At 43.6% G+C, this 17,490-nt stretch overlaps 1 protein-coding gene across 3 annotated transcripts in view; it reads left to right on the top strand.

Moving 5' to 3' along the window:
• LOC126322655 (inositol polyphosphate multikinase-like) overlaps window positions 1-17,490 on the top strand; it is a 347,524-nt gene that overhangs the window by 245,408 nt on the left and 84,626 nt on the right. Inside the window, exon 1 of one of the 3 annotated variants that reach the window (XM_049994520.1) lies at window positions 5,874-5,975. The exons of the other annotated variants lie outside the window; for them this stretch is intronic. The gene's annotated coding sequence lies outside the window, so the exon portion shown is untranslated. Of the gene's footprint in view, window positions 1-5,873; window positions 5,976-17,490 lie in introns of those variants that run through there. 3 annotated transcript variants of the gene reach the window in all.

Genomic DNA, 17,490 nt, shown 5'->3' with positions numbered 1-17,490 from the left:
TAACTAACGAGGAGGTATTGAATAGGATTGAGGAGAAGATAAGTTTGTGGCACAACTTGACTAGAAGAAGGGATCGGTAGGTAGGACATGTTCTGAGGCATCAAGGGATCACCAATTTAGTACTGGAGGGCAGCGTGGAGGGTAAAAATCGTAGAGGGAGACCAAGAGATGAATACACTAAGCAGATTCAGAAGGATGTAGGTTGCAGTAGGTACTGGGAGATGAAGAAGCTTGCACAGGATAGGGTAGCATGGAGAACTGCATCAAACCAGTCTCAGGACTGAAGACCACAACAACAACTACAACAACAGATACACGAGCAGCTAACAGACATCTCCTCAGATTTGTTATGTATCTCTTAGGGGCAGTTCGAAAAAAATGTGGCGCCTTAGTGTTTCACTCTGATTGCAAAAGATGTGGATTCTCAACATCTAGGCACTCCTATGTAACAAGGTTTATCACTACTTGTGATATCCGCACTGCCTGGCAGTCTAACTCCAGCTGTCTGAGCGTGTCGGCCAAGGATGCTCGTATTTCGTATCTTGCCTTGATACAAAGTGGCTGTCACGAAACCACAAAAGGATAATACTTTTCGATTTTGCTTCCACATCAGCCTATTACATCGCATGTTGACGTAACGTTGAGAACGAGAAGTAACTTTTTATCATCTGTAGACATGGAAATTTTCCCGTCTTGACGGACAGTGCAGATGACAAAAACCCGGAAGTATCTCATTGTCCGGAGCTCTACGTCCACCACCGCAGCATGGAGATGGCTTATCGCCGCTCATCAGTCTACATATCTTTCTGTGTGCTGGCAGTGTCCCAGCGGCAGTGCCAATTTCATCTAAATGCTATTACACAATATTCGATAGTCTGCTGGCACGCCTTTTATCGCCTGACCGATAAAACAGTTTCATGGAGCTGCTTGGAGTTAACGACATCTCGGAGGTCTCTGGCAGTCCTTGCAAGTGTAGCGCAGCCACAATTTATCTGGACGCTGCTATGAAAATAGCAGCAACTCGACTGTTTACGTACAGAGAGCGGAGCTGGGCTAAGCATTGCTATACCTATGCCAAAGCAAGAGGGCAGGGCTGCTACTGCGGGACTGGCTGGTTGGTTTGCATCCCTTCTAGCGACTGACTTCTTACATTGTACATGGTTAGAAGTGGTACATCACCACAACAAATGAGCACCTAAGCATTATAACTATCTAACATTTCTAGCCAGAGGGGCTCCAATGTGGCAGCACCAACCAAAAGAGAGGGCTATGTCCGGTGTGGAGGCTATACGGTTCTGCAAGCAGTCATCACGAGTTTGAGCCTTCACCGCCATCGGTCTGACTGCAGTCTCTGAGTCCATCTCCTCGGACTTGGCGCGTTCCCACTGATGAGACACCTTCCTTCTCATTCCGGCGGACTTCTGCCTTGGAGAGCAGCTGTTTGACACCACGGCAGTGCAGCCACTCGCTCTCCTACACTAGTGCGGGCATCCTCGCGCCGCATTCCTTCACTCGCAAGAGCGAGTTCCACTTCTGAGGGCTGACATCCCCTGAAAGAATTACAGTGGACCTCCATGCTGCTGGCACGTGCTGGTCCACGTGTCCCGGTGCGGACTCCAGTCGTCAGCATTCCTCCGGTCGCTCACGTCTCACCAGGCCTCTGGCCGCCTGCTGGCATCACTGGTCCTCGGCTTGTTGTCTTCACCACTTACCAGAGGGGGCACGGTCGCCGCGAAGCAGCGCTACGATTATTCTAGTTGGATAGCGAGTAAGACGTTTGTTGATGCTGTTTTCATGTGTTACCGACGACCATCATCCTGACAACTACCCACCTGCGGCCTACACAGGAGTAGATGGTAAGTCGAGTTCTCTTTGGGTGAAGCTAACGATTTAAAGTGAAGATTTCTGAAGGTAGGAGTTAGTGGCCCTTTATGATCAACAAAATTACCTTTCCAATACGGAAAGCCTACAAAAATTCGAAAGTGTGTTCCTGTGCACAATAATGGGAATCAACTTTGCATACCTCTAGGCGACTGTTGAAGTTTAGTAGGCGTATTCGTTTTTGAGAGGAAGAGGCGTAGAGCTTTTAGCCGGCTGTAGGCGATGTTCGATAAATGTGATGGCGAGGTGTAACTGAAGTCATTTTTTTTCTTGTTCTTCTTCTTCTTCTTTGTTTCGCGCTACTGGGGACCACAGGGCTCATATTCGCTCTTCGGTGAAAACGTTATTCTCTTCTTCTTCTAGTACTCCTCCATTTTCTGGCTGTCAGCTATCTTTCTCTCATTTATCCACTTGGACCCTGTAGTCTTCTTACTGGTAGGGGACACAGCGGAAACTCTGCCAGATTACTTGCTGGAAACACAGTCGCTTTTGTGTTATCTCCAGTGGGATCTCTCTTTGTTTCAGACCCGACTTTACTGATACGATCCACTTGTTGTTGGAGGCGATCCCTCTACCTGTCGCTGTGAGGATCCTGCTGGTCACTCTTTGTGAACACAAGTGGCTCAAGGCTAGGCACCTTTACCTTACGTGCATGACGATATCCTCCTGGTGTTCGTACAGCTCGTCGTCGTTCCAGGGTCTGCAGGCGTCTTTCTTATAGGTCCTAGAACACTTCACAGGATCTGCCTCCCCTTGATCTCCAGTTTCCTGCGTGGGCCATTCTTGTCTGTTGCGACACATCCGAATAAATACACAACACAGGATTTTCCTACCGAGTCGTAGCGTCGGAGTTTGAGGTTGTTGCAGAGACACTTGGACGAGTGGATACTTCCGCAGGAGTGGTAAGCCCTTCCAAACTTGTGGCATGCGGCGTGTATGGGTAGTTTCTCGCTCTGTTTTGCAGATATCCACTCTTCTGGGTTGCTGACTGCAGATGCTTTTGCTACGTTGCTGTCTTCTATTGAAATCATAATGTACATTTGTTTCCGTAGAAACTTTTAGGGTGGCGTCTATGTGCGACTTTTTACCTACCGATCTTGACCTGTTTTTCCGTTTTGTCTCTGTGGAGATGGCCTTTGTAGTTTGCTAGAAACTGCCTGGAAGCAGTGTACTGTTTGTTAGTGATGTATGTTTTCGAGTCCAGTGGCCAGACCTCGAAATCTTGCTGAATCCAGATAAGGCACTAATTCTTGAATTTGGAATAGTGACGTTTAACCATGTGAAGCAGTGCACCCTACCCATGAATGTTTCGCAATTAATCTTCCTAGAGATACGTCGTGCGATATGTCTCACGCAGCAAGAATGCGTTGTTTCTGTCCATGGCCACAGGTGAGAAACCAGTACTTATCCAAAGCCGAGACGGAGGAACGTTTTAAATGGTTCAGATGGCTCTGAGCACTATGGGACTTAACATCTGAGGTCATCAGTTCCCTACAACTTAGAACTACTTAAACCTAATTAACCTAAGGACATCACACACATCAATGCCCGAGGCAGGATTCGAACCTGCGACCGTAGCAGTCCCCGGGTCCGGACTGAAGCGCTTAGAAACGTTCGGCCATCGCGACCGACTGGAACAATTTAAAATTAGCTGCAAATATTACTTTGTGTAGGTAACTTACTACAGCTGCGAAATATTTGAAGAAATGCATCTTTGTAGCCTTTAACCTGTACACATGTAGCATTATTCTTTACCACTTCAGGTTTTTACAACCGCCATCACTAGAAGAAAAGCAGTACATCCGATGGATCAAAAATGCATAGCGCTCATATATCACAGAGACAGGTTGTGTAAAGTCTACGCAGCCTGTCTGTGTGATTTATGGCTTTGGCTACTTTACTTGACGTGCCACTGTGAGACATCATTGTAATTATATGAATGCGTGGTGTCTGTTTCTTCGAAAGAACAGACAACACCCAGATCCCGCAGCTGTGAAACACTTTATGTGAATGGGAGGGGATCACTGTTGTGAGCTGCAGCGGGACCTTAAGCAGAATCAGTGGCGTCGAGCGAAAATGTGTACCCCCTTACTTTCACGTAAAGTGCTTCACAGCTGCGTCATCTGGCTGTTGTCTGTTCTTTCGAAAAAACAGACACCACGCATTCATATAACTGAAAAGCATAGCTGAGCAATGGATCCACTTTCTTCAGTGCGAATGCACGAATGACGTCTGAGCTCCTGTGGAAATCTCTGAGTAGCAAACAGAAGTATAATGGACAGGGACTGCGGAAAGCTGGCGCTCGGCCGTGAGGCGTACCGTTATAGTCAGTGCGGTTGCGATAGCGCTGTGTCGCGGGTGGTGCAGTGGTTACCGCACTTGCCTCGTAATCCAGTAGATCTCGGGTTCGAATTCCGATTCGGTACACATTTTCACCCGACGATGCTGATTCCGCTTACTGACCCGCTGCAGCTGACAGCAGTGATCCCCCTTCCATTCACAATCGTTGTAATTGGTATTTGAATAAGTCGTGTATCAGTACTTTGCACTTTTGGTCCTTCTGATGTACTCCTTTTCTTTCAGTGATGATGATTGGAGTAACCGAAATCGGTGAAGAATCGAGTTGCATGTGTGTAGCTGATGGTTGTAATAGAGCTTTTTTTCATATAATCACAGACACCTTCGCGTACAGCTAAGAAAGACTAGAACGGCTTCAAGCCTATAATAAATGTGAACGAAATTTTAAAAACTTGTAAAATTCCGGACGCTGGCTGAAGATACCGTAAAAAAATAGTGGAGCGGGTTGGGGTAATAAATATCAATATTTCAGCCTGATAAAGGCTCTTTATTTTAAAAAAATTGATTTTATCTTGGATAGTGTTGCGTTTAGTGTTGTATATCAGTAGGTTTTCTACATCTAAGTGTGAACAGGTCTTTCCTAAAGAGGTTTCACAACATTTGATACAGATGTCAGTTTTTACTTCACCCACAATTTATTTCAGAACAAAACTAGCATACCGTTTTCCCTCAGTTTGGGTCACACAGTTTCTCTCTTGATTTTTACTCCTGTTTTTCGTGTGCCACCAACTGGGGAAGGGGATGCCCACGATTTCGTCACCACTTCAGCGAACACAAATAAGTTGAGCACATTTACGTCTGGCGACAGAAAAAATGTTTTGTCGTAATGACACGTTTACTTTACACAATTTTACGACCTGGCGCTGACTCTCTTGCCATTCTGTAATTCACATGGTAAGGTCATCTTATCCATTCCCCTTACTTTTACGGTTAACACACATGATTACAGTGGTTTCTTCAGTGCTTCGTAGCCATATCTATTTTGAAGGATATTGCGGAATTTTGCAGTCGTACCTAGAAAGTCAATTTTTTTTATTGTAGCAGTTACTGCAGAAACGAGATACATTACGGTGTAATTTCTGACTGGAATTTCTGCATTTTTTAGCGTAAGCAACTGTTATAGCTCGAGAAAGATGAATAATTTTGATACTGCTGTTAGACAATTAATTATGCACATATACTGTTATTTATGTAATGGATAAAAATTGCACTGACTGTGTTTGGATAACAGCTCCATTTGATTGTAATTAGCAACATGAGAACTATGATGACACAGCAGCAAGATTACGCCAAGTTTTTGGGAATATGTTAACCTTCCGCAAAATGTTAGCATTGTGTGGCTTCCTTAAGCTCTCGACTCACTTTGTCAGAAAGATAAACCGTGGCCGGTAGAACAGAGAAGAGGGACTTCCTAATGGCTTCTTAAAGCTGGGGAAGTCCCATGAAACTCAGTAGACATAACTATATTTACCGCCACTGGTCTAAGCCGCACTAATGTTTGTTTGATGACAGAAAGGGAAAGAAGGAACCAATAGTAGCTAAGTTTGACTGTAAATTATTGATGATCAATGGGAAGAAGGTACTAGCGGGGAATCTGTACGAGAGGGAAATCGGGCGAATCGCGTGAGGTTACGGAGTGGTGTATACCTTGGATCAAGAGCGGACCACAACAGGCGTTGGAGAACGATCTGAGTCCAAGGAAGACGACCAGCTACAGCTCAGGGATCAAGGAGAAGGTACTTCTTAACAATTGGTTTGTTTTCTTAGAGCCTGTAACTCGTTTCGACTTACTGATAGACTACTGGATTTCAGTAAAACGAGAGGATTTTGCAGTTAAAATGAAATGGATCCGATGTCAATAGTTTGTGAGCAGAGCTTCGTCAGTAAACAATATCTATTTCAAAATAGGTCTCTCGACTCTTACAGACATTAACATAAATCTGAAAGACAAGATATCGCAGCAGCATATCACTTTGATGCAATATTACCGATGAAGGCGTATTTGAAACGGTGAAACATGTTGGTAAAGCACTGGAGAACGCTTCAGTTGTTAATTCCAGATTCAATCGCAAAATCAAACGAACAGGCTTGACGCCTTCTAACGTGTGCTAGAACAACACACCTCAATTGTCTTGCACGTAAATCATTCTACATTAATGACTGTTCTTGCTAATCACATCTTAGTGAGCGATTGTTTACATAGTATTGCTGTCGTTTGTTGTGTTGCGAACTGCCTTTTAGGAAACTTCTTTCACATTACGTGTACATTCGCCGTAAAACAAGTGAATATCTAGCTTTTCTGCATTATTACAAGAGAGCATACAAGCAATGTGTCAATGATTTTGATCATCTTTCGCGGGTTTGTAGTACGTACTTACGAGTAGAGAGAACGAGTGTTATTCTAGTACTATGCCCTTCTCAAATGTTCTATGAGAAATCGAGGTTCAAAGTTTTACGAGCCTGTTGAACACCATTCGACAGCGTCAACCTCGAAAGCGACGTCAGTCCGATTGGCCAAGGCACTGCGTGAGCTTCGCATAAACTCGGAAAAGTCGTCTGCACAAGGCAGGTCATTTTAGCCAGTGATGTGATTGGAAAGCGGTTTCCTTAGATGAATAGATGAATCGTAAGTAGAGATTGTGACGGAGCTGTGAGCTTGGTGGAAGACCAAGAAAAAAAAAGAAAAAGAAAATCGTGTGACTCGAATACACACTTGTAGTCTGGTGGCACCTTAGCCACTTAGCTGTTAAACTGGCGCTCCCGTATGATAGTCAACAGAAATATATAATTTTGAGCCTTGATTTTTCTGAAGTGCATCACAGTAGAGCAGCATTTGCTATATCTTAGTATGTACTGCAATCTTGCAAAAGACGATCAAAATCGGTGAAGCTTTGTGTGTATGCTTTCCCTATAACTCTCACGCATTACGCACTGCCACGAACGCAAAGCCGCTAGAATTCACACGCAGTGGTAGTGACTTCCGCACACTGTTTCCGGCGTCGTAACGAGCCCTCCTCAGCGATGTTTTGCAGCCTAGCTTGCTACTTGAATCGAGGAAATTGCTTAGCAATTTTTTGAAAATTTTACAGCAAGCCTAAATAACCGCTATATCACTCAAATCCTCTTTATCAGATGTTTCGAGTGCTATTAAACAGGAACATCGTTCTATTTAAGAAGACCATAGGTGCTTCAGTATCTCTGTACTTTAGAGAAATACTGATGTTTCTAGTACAGTGATTTATTCTTTACTTTACATGCTATCGTGAACACCTAGACCTGTTCACGGAATTTTCGGGGTGTCCAGTTTATATAGTTACCCACTTATATAAATTCGTTACCATATTTCCCATAGTAATTAGGAGATTAGTTTAGAGGAACCGACAATAATAAACAAGCAGATTTGTTGCGATAGGGTGAATCATGTCTTAAGACATAAATATGAACAGATTTTGATGTTGTTGAGTAACTGTCATGCAATGCGTTTTAAATGAGCACACCGCCATTTGACTGTATTGTTGTTTATTTAATTACGACCCAGATTTTGCCTTTATGCCATTTTCAAGTAATTATGTTTATATCATGAATATGTATTGCAGGACATCAAGCTCAAAACTGGCCATAAATTAAGAAAAATGTTCGCTCCCCACGAAATGCCAGATGTAAAACAATCATTTTGTAAAAAGATCTGGGGGGCGCGAATATTTTTCTTATTTGTGGCCAGTTTTGAGCTCGATATTCTGCAATGTATGTTAATGACATCAACTCAGTTACTTGAAAATAGAATAAAAGGCCGAAATCTTGGTCGTAATCAAAAGAACAACAGTACAGTCAAATGGCGGTGTGTAAATTTAAAACATAATTGCGAATTTTCTGTATGTATTGTAACTTGCTTGTAGCATAGTTACCATAGTCCAGCATTTCTATCTGTAAACGATAAATACAAATATCTGACCAATGAACGTCTCTGAGGAAATCTTCCAAGTTTCAAATAATGCATAGGTTCAACAAATGACACCTGAACACTCCCAGTGTGGTTCAAGCATTATGATATGTCTTTTAAAGTGTCAATCACTGATAGTCAGGGTCCTCAGAGAGTAGTAATTAGGATAGACGAATTTGTAACCACATCTCTATTGCTAATTGGCTAACTTAGTTCGTGGCTCATGGTGCACAGTTACTTTTGCACTTAGATTCCGTGGGTAACAAAAAATTTATTTTCAGTACTTCTTATAGTTACCGACAGAACTTAAAAATTTAAAATGCTGCTGTAATCTACTCATTTAGAGGTATAATTTTATATTAAAGGTTTAACACAGTGAGCCAATTATTACAGTTAGGAACTGTCTGTATGTCTTGAGGCAGCGTGACCCACAACACGGAAATTACCCAGTATTTGACAACGAGAGCAGTTAGTGACGTACAACAAACTTTGCACATACTTTCCTATATTCACTAAACTTTTTCTCGCTGACATCTCCTCCGAAATGACGAAAAAGATGGTTCATTGCTTTACATTGTCACTGTTCATGCATCAGTCATGACGTTTTAATTTATACCTCATTCCTATAACTCTACTCACAAAACATTTTGCAAAAAATATTAACATATACCACTGAATGTACCTGGAAAATTATATCGTTGTCTGACAAACAGTTCAGGAGATATGACGTCATGAACACAGAGATGCGTGAAAACTTGCTTTTGCTTAAAACGAAGAGCATACTACCACACAGTCTCTTACGTAATCACAATTTTGAAGCTGTTTTGTACATGGGCGTTCTGTTCTTTACAAAAACGGGTGTTTGCTGGTTATCACAGATAATTCTTGACGTTTAACGGCAAGAATTGCGCAGTATGGTGGGCATGTATTTACGCCACACAAACGCTCGCCCTTTTCATAGAAACAACGTGAGGGAGACAGCTGATCATATTATTCTGTTCAATTTTCATTGCACAGTCTCCACTACACCTACGTTGCTCTAGCACGCTCTGAGTAGTGTCTGGTTTTCCCATCGTGTTTGACTGTGATTGTGTAAACGAGTTTCCAAGCTGCTGAGATCACTTGTGTTATATCTACGGTTACTCTTTATTTTCAGCTTCCAACAATCATTCAGACATGTCGCCATCACCTTTACATTTTCGTCCTTGATGCCTCAAAGGCATTATTCATTATACATGACCCAGCTAATCACGCCTAGTAAAGTGTCTTCGTTCACTGTCAGAGAGAATTATATTTTTGCAGCAGTCGTGCAGAAGGGAGTCTTGACAAGTTCGGCTGCAATTACAACTTATTACACCATAATTTACACCTCACACTGTCGAAGAGACACAGCAAAGAATTGTCTGACCCTCGAAGATACTGCAGACAGACTATTTTCAAACATAAAGGGTGTTTATAAATGATTTGTTCAAAAGTAAGCTTTAATTGTGGAAAAAGTAAATAACTTACAGACATGTTTCATACATCACGGAATGCAGTATATCTTCCTTTAGTAAGACGAGAAATGTCCCATCAATAATCAGTATCCTTTTAAATACTGTGTAATAAGTCGTGATGTATGGTGGAAACGGCTTGTGTTATCCGTTGTCGCAGCTCGTCGATGTTTCTCGGAAGCAGGGTAGCAAACACTCTGTCTTTAAGGTAACCCCATACAGAGAAGGTCATTGGGGTTAAATCAGGTGATCTTGGTGGCCAGGGTATTTTACCACAACATCCAATCCAAGTCGGCACTTTCCTACAGAGATACGCGACAACGTCACGATGATAATTTGGTGGCGCATCGTCTTGCTGGAAAATAAATTGTGCCCATATCCTGTTGTCATTGAGGCATTAGAGAACGTTCAAGAATGTCTCGGTACGGTATGCCAGTTACAGTTGACTCGGCAAAAAGGAAAGGATCGTAACTCTTGTTACAGCTTACAGCACAAAAACACTTATCTTAGGCGAGTCCTGTACATGTTCGATTACATGACGTGGTTTGTGCTCACTCCTTATCCAAACACTATGCCGATGCACTTTACCTCAGGTACGGAAGGTGGCTTCGTCACTGAACACGGTTTTGTTAAATACGACAATACATCCCACACCATAAAACTAGGCATATTCAATTCTAAGCTGCCACAGCTCTTTGATTTATCCAAATTACATATGTAATACTGCCGAACTTGTTCAATTGCTGCATTAGAGATAGCTGGCGGAACCTGACCTTTAGCCCTCCATTCAGTCACTCTGCCGATCGGTTCAGTAAGCAAGTGCACCGAGTGGTAAGGTTACCGCAACCGAGCCTCCGTGCAATTCCGTAAGCCGTTCAGCAGCGAATCGATGCGGCTCCTTACCAAAGCGGTATATGGCTGTTGTTAGGTCGGCCATATACCGCTTTAATTACTGCAGGGGCAGATTCTGTGCGTGCACTGTCGTGTGTATTTTTAACGCTTACGGCATGGGTGGTTTGAAAATGGATACAGGTGCCTGAAACTAGTCACCTTCAAGAACCTTCAAGAAAAAAAAGATAAAAGACACTTGTGGTGTCACCGCCAGACACCACACTTGCTAGGTGGTAGCCTTTAAATCGGCCGCGGTCCGGTAGTATACGTCGGACCCGCGTGTCGCCACTATCAGTGATTACAGACCGAGCGCCGCCACACGGCAGGTCTAGAGAGACTTCCGACTTCCTAGCACTCGCCCCAGTTGTACAGCCGACTTTGCTAGCGATGGTTCACTGACAAAATACGCTCTCATTTGCCGAGACGATAGTTAGCATAGCCTTCAGCTACGTTATTTGCTACGACCTAGCAAGGCGCAATGATCAGTTTCTATTGATATTGTAAATCATGTACCGTCAAGAGCGACGTTCGTCATTAATGGATTAAAGTTAAGTATTCCAGAGCTACGTCCGTTTTTCTCAATTCTAATTCCCTTGTCATGTTCCAGACCTCACGTCAGCCTGCGTGAGCTAAAACGTGTGCATTTCGGCCTCCTTTAGTAACACGGTGTTGGCTCTCCTGCCAACCACAACAATACTTCTCAATGCAACTTATGACAGAGTTACAATCGTTAATTTCATTTCCATGATGACTGTTGGGATAACTCATCCACACATACCAACTAGCCGGAACGTCAGGAAGTTGAAGAATGGTGCATTTAGTGCTGTATCAAACATTTCTGTAAGTTATTTACCCTTTTCAGAATTGAAGGTTACTTTTGTATATCTAATTTGTAAACACCCTGTATGCTTATGTTTTAACACGAAGAGTCAGCTTGAAACGAATACCATTTCAATTAAGCGTGCTGTGGTGCTGTGAACTATCAGCATCATTTGCACATGAATGTGAAACTTGTATTTATTCGTTCAAAACTGTAACTTGTGCACAACCGAGCACCAGTGTTCCCTAGTCCATTCCTGTTGCACAATCGAGCTAATATTCTCCTTTACAAGGATTAGTGGAAGCGCTCTGCAAGTGAGAAAGAAGATTAGTTTCGAAGGGAATAGAAAAGAAAACAGGATGAGTGGAGTTTACTGTACCACCGATGACGATGTCATTACTGACGCGCTAATCGAACAGAGAAGTCATGTTCTCGAAAGTTGATTCCTGTACTGCATTCCGCACAAGTTACGTCTCGAAGATTTATTCCGACTGAGCAGTTCGAAGATTGCCAATAGATTACCAATTAAGTTTTTGCAGTTGATAGTTTTTTTGCAGAAAATCGTGAGAATAAAAATTAATGATTGATTTTCCAAGAAACACGAGGAAAGACGTGTTCTCCAGAGAAGTACTGAGATCTCTGTGACTTGTCAACTACGCATATCAACAGATTAGTGCTGAATCGATCGTGATTCACAAAGAACTTATCATGCACAGAATTCTCTGAAAAACCACTGCGTATCACGCTGCTTCTTTTGTCTTGGCTTCCAGATACCTCACTAAATCACTTCCTTTAAAATTATCGCGTGTTTGCTGTCAGTCTTAGTGCAGAAAATCCATTGTAGATTTTTTAGACCATTGTGTTCTTCTCGGTCATGATCGATTACGCATTAATCTGTTGATACAAGCAGTTGTCAAGTCACACAGGTCGCATTACTTCGCTGGAGAACACTTTTTACCTCGTCTTACCTCGTGTTACTTGGAAAATCAATGATTAATTTTTAGGTCTCACGATTTTGGCAAAAAACTATCAACTGCGAAAACTAAATTGGTAATCTATTGGCAATCCTCGAATTTCTCAGACGGAATGAATCTTTGAGACACGACTATATTACAGGTAAGGTCTACTACCAAGACAAGTCAATAAAATTACTGTCCGTCACACCAGATTACGAGAACTGTTCCAGTAAGTGCTGCCACGTGGTGCTTAACATTTAATTTGACATGGAGCAGGCAGCTGAAGGAAGGAAGATTAGGGTTTAACATCCCTTTGACATCGAGGTCATTGGGAGTGGAACACAAGCTCGAAATGTTTCAGGGATAGGGAAGGAAATCGGCTATGCCCTTTCGAAGGAACTATCCCGGCATTTGCCTGGAGAGATTCAGGGAAATCTCGGAAAACTTAAATCTGGATGGCCAGACGCGGATTTGAACAGTCGTCCTCCCGAATCCGTGCTAACCGCTTCGAAACCTCGCTCCGTGTCTCGAAAGACGACAAGTGAGTAAATATAGCAGAGGTTAAGTAGGAATTAGTACTGACTGGTTTTTTTGGGGGAAACAGATTGTGATCAGCCATTCGACGCCTCGTACGATATACCTACCGCACCACTTCAGGCAAAGGAACAAAGACACGTAATCACAAGCAGAAGCGGAGCCTGCTTAGCTACGGGTCTAGAAAGCTCAATCTCAGCTCAATCTCAGCGGAAGCTATTATCAGCCGCTTGTACACGTTACGGTCCGAGGCTGCGAATAACTGGAACACGGTGAGAACAGCGAGCTAGCCACGCTCTGTTGATGGATGCTATCGACGTGACCGTGGGTCTTCCTTGATACCGTGAGAGCACATCCGCATTCACCACGAGCGTATTTACCGTCGGTAAACACCAGGCGAGGCGCGTAGAGTGAGCCATTCAAAAGCGGTACGGAGCTACCTAAGAGACTAGTGAAATCATTTCAGATTAACACTCCGTTCTTGGAGTCAGTACTAGAAATACGAATAATCTACATAAAAATTTAAAGTCGCTTACTTTCGCCCAGAAAGGTGTCAATTAACCATGAACATACATTTTCAATAACTTACCAGCAGACATGGAAAGTTTAGCTACTGACAACGAACAATTTAGCAGCAGCCTAAAATATTTCTTGGTGCGATAGTCCTTCCATTCCACTGGGGATTTTCTTGGTAGATCCAACTGATGCATATCTTATTAGTATCAAGTAACGTGAGAGTTACTTAAAATCTGGCTTCTGCACATCTTCATTGCAGTAATGTGATCAATGATGCGTGCCTACAGTGGCTTAACAATATCTTGTGCACTTAAGTGTATATGCTTTTACATGTCTGTGACGAGTATGATAATAACTTTTAAATTGGAACACGTTTTAGATTTTTTTTACTTATTCAACATTGTTGAGAGCCATTTTGCCTAGGATCTGTGGGAGGAACATTAGCGTATCTACACTTCCAGAGAAAAACTAATACACCCTTTTAGCGATTTCCAATTCACTCAAGATTTATTGTTGAAACAGTGCACAAGGAGTACATGAAATGAGTACATTTACCGATAAGCAGCACAAACGGTTCTGAGGCATCAGGTATCGATTCATATGAAACACTCATATTAATACGTGGTGTAGCCCTCACTGGCGGCAATGCAGGCGCTGACTTTACCAGCCAGTCGATCGTGCAGATGGCGAATGCTGTCCTGGGATACGTTATGCCACGCCTGCTCGACCTTTCCACGTAGTTCTGTAAGAATTGTAGCTTGACAAGTCACACGAGTCACTTCTCGTCCCACCATATCCCACATGTGCTCCATTGGAGACAAGTCCGGAGATTGTACTCATCAGGGAAGTTGCTGCACGCCTCGCATAGCAGTGTGTGGGCGAGCATTGGCCTGTTGGAACAACACATCACCTACCTGTGGCAAGAACGACAAAAGAACGTGTCTAACAACATTCTGCACGTAAAGAAAAAAAATGGTTCAAATGGCTCTGAGCACTATGGGACTTGACTTCTGATGTCATAAGTCCCCTAGAACTTAGAACTACTTAAACCTAACTAACCTAAGGACATCACGCACATACATGCCCGAGGCAGGATTCGAACCTGCGACCGTAGCGGTCGCGCGGTTCCAGACTGTAGCGCCTAGAACCGCTCGGCCACTCCGGCCGGCTGCACGTTAAGAGCCTTGGTTAGCATCCACTCAGGAAACATCAAAGATGAACGAGAGTTATAGCTTATCGCACCCCAGACCATAAGGCCTGGGGTGAGGCCTGCGTGTCTTGGAACAATCAATCTGAGACAGCTCTCACCAGGTTTACATTGTACGCGCAAACGACCAGGCAGGCAGAATCTGCTTTCATCGCTGAAGACCACGGCACGTCATTCCCTTTTCCAAGGGATCCTCTGACGGCGTCAGTCGAGGCGTGCGCGTCAATGCTGTGGCCCGAGTGGAAGATGGGCTAGAGGTGTACATGCCCGTAGTCCCACTGATTATACCCTATTTCCGTGGAATGTGACGATCCAGGAAAGCGTCTGTGCTGCGCGGACATCCAGAAGCTCGTCTAAGGATATGAGAATGTTCACGTGACCACTGATACGAGCATCGTTGCACAAATGAAACAGCACGTCGAACTTTTGTGGCAGTCCCGCGAAAGGACCATCCGCCACTCAGAAGGTCACAATTTGACCCCTTTCAAACTCGTTTAGTTGGCTGTAGGAAGCACGAGTGCATCTCTGTGGCATGGTTACCTGCTTGCTTCACACGTCTGCATCACACTGAGCCTGGTTGTGAACATTCCCTATTAAAGGGTAGACACAGATGCCCCTGTGGTAGCTATGGCACTACACTATCTGTTGGCGGACGACGTGGAAGTCATTATCAGTATATCTACTGCCCCCCTCCCCCCAAGTAGCATGTGCGTCATCGGGTCAATATCGACAATGTTTTTCCAGGTGTATGTATTATACGGTTTTATTTGCGTGATACGCTCTACATTTATGAGAATTTCCTCACCATGGATGTATGGAACCAAATGTACATGCTCATTATCTGATCATAAGTATATGGACAGCCATATGTGATGTGTAACTAATCACTAGATGTCACGAGAGGCAGATCTGTCAGTATGAAAGGTGGGGGGGGGGGGGGAGTATTTAATAGTCAGTAGAGAAGCAGTGACAACAGAACGTATCGATTAGAAGAGCTCTATGGCTTCGAACGTCACGTGAGAAACAAATACATCAGGGTCAAATTCTGGAAATTTGTGGTAAGATCCTATGGGACCAATCTGCTGAGGTCATCGGTCCCTAAGCTTACGCACTACTTAATCTAGCTTAAACTAACTTACGCTAAGGACAACACACACATCCATGCCCGAGGGAGGACACGAACCTCTGACGGGGTGGGGAGCAGCGCGAACCGTGACAAGGAGTCAAAGACCGCGTGGCTACCCCGCATGGCTACCAGGGACATTTCAATTCTTGTAATGCTGCCCAGATCGACTGTTTATGATTTGATTGTGAAGTGAAAACGCGAAGGAACAACCACAGATATCCATGTGCTGACGAACAGGGACCGTCGAACATTGCAGAGGCTATTTATAAAAAAAATCGCATGAAATCAGCGGAAGAAATGACTCGTGAGTTCTAGAGTGCTACCAGCAACTCACCAGCACAGTGAGTGTGCGTAAGAAGTTACAGATAATGGCGAGCAGCTCCTCATAAGCCACACGTTTTTGCAGTCAATGCCAAGCGACGCTTGAGATGGCATAAAGAGTGACGCCAATGGGCAGTGGGTGACTGTAAACGAGTGATTTGGCGTGGCGAATGACGCTGCACCCTGTGGCAATCGATGCAGGGGTCTGGGCTTGGCGAGTGTCTGGAGGATGCTACCTGCCGTTGTGTGTAGTGCCAACAGTGAAATACGGAGCATGTCGGGTTTCAGCCTGGAGGTGTTTACCGGGTTTACGCTGTGGCTCGCTTATTGCGCTTAAAAGGCGCTAACTGCATAAGGATGTGACCATATTTACAACATTGTGTACTGCGTTCAGTAGAGGAACAGTTCAGAGACGATGATTGTTTGTGTCAACATGACATTGCACCTGCCATAAAACAACGTATGTGAGGCAATGTTTTGTGGACGATAACATTCCTGGAATGGACTGGCTTGCTCCGAGTCCCGACCTGAACCCAATGGAACACCTCTGGGATGAGTTACAACGTCGACTTCGATCCAGAACCCAGCTTCCATCCTTCTCTGGTTTTGGCTCTTGAGGAAGAATATGTTGCCATTTCTCCAAAGACATTTAAACACCTCACTGAAAGTGTTCCTAGTAGAGTTCAAGCAGTCATAATGGCGAAGGGCTGATATACTACAAATTAATGTGAACTTATAGGTCTTCGGATATTTTTGATTGGATAATGTATACACGTTTAGAGGGACATGTACAGTTTCTGTCGCTTACTTTAGTACCTCTCTGTATAGCCTACTGGCATGTTTCTAGACAAGTTTATTGTAGAGGAGTGACCCTTACAATAGGCTATGCACCAGTATCAGCCATTTAAACATCAACCAATTTACATTGTTGCGTTACTTCTGATCATTAACAGAAAATTTTTCTGTATTAATTCGGTAGGTTATTTATCATTATTATTGTCATTATCGGTCATGACACCACTATCCCTTTTCCTTTTTTATTTTTCGTTTGAATTGGCTTCCTGCTAATTTGGAAGTCCCCATCATATGCTGTAAGCGCACATTAGATTCTTGCGTTAACTGTTTCAGTGTATCAATACAGCTGTACTATCATTTCATTTACAATCTTCATACAATACGCTCTGTTCATGAAAGCACACGCTATCAGTACAGTTTGAGACGGGCTTCTAACCCTGGTGTGCCATTAAATTTGGCAACGATACCACTCAGAGACCACGCTGGTCGATTTATTGCATGTTACTGTCTGACAGGCTGCACGGACAGTCATATGAGCTGCATAACATGGCAAGGAAAGTGTTTCTGAAGAAGAGAAATTTGTTAACATCGAGAATAGATTGAATTGTCAGGAAGTCGTTTCTGAAAGTATTTGTATGGACTGTGGCCATGT

This window comes from Schistocerca gregaria, chromosome 2, assembly GCF_023897955.1.
Source record: "Schistocerca gregaria isolate iqSchGreg1 chromosome 2, iqSchGreg1.2, whole genome shotgun sequence".
In the NCBI taxonomy this organism is placed as follows: domain Eukaryota; kingdom Metazoa; phylum Arthropoda; class Insecta; order Orthoptera; family Acrididae; genus Schistocerca; species Schistocerca gregaria.
The sequence above is the reverse complement of the archived record's forward strand: the minus strand, read 5'-3'. Positions and strand labels throughout refer to the sequence as shown.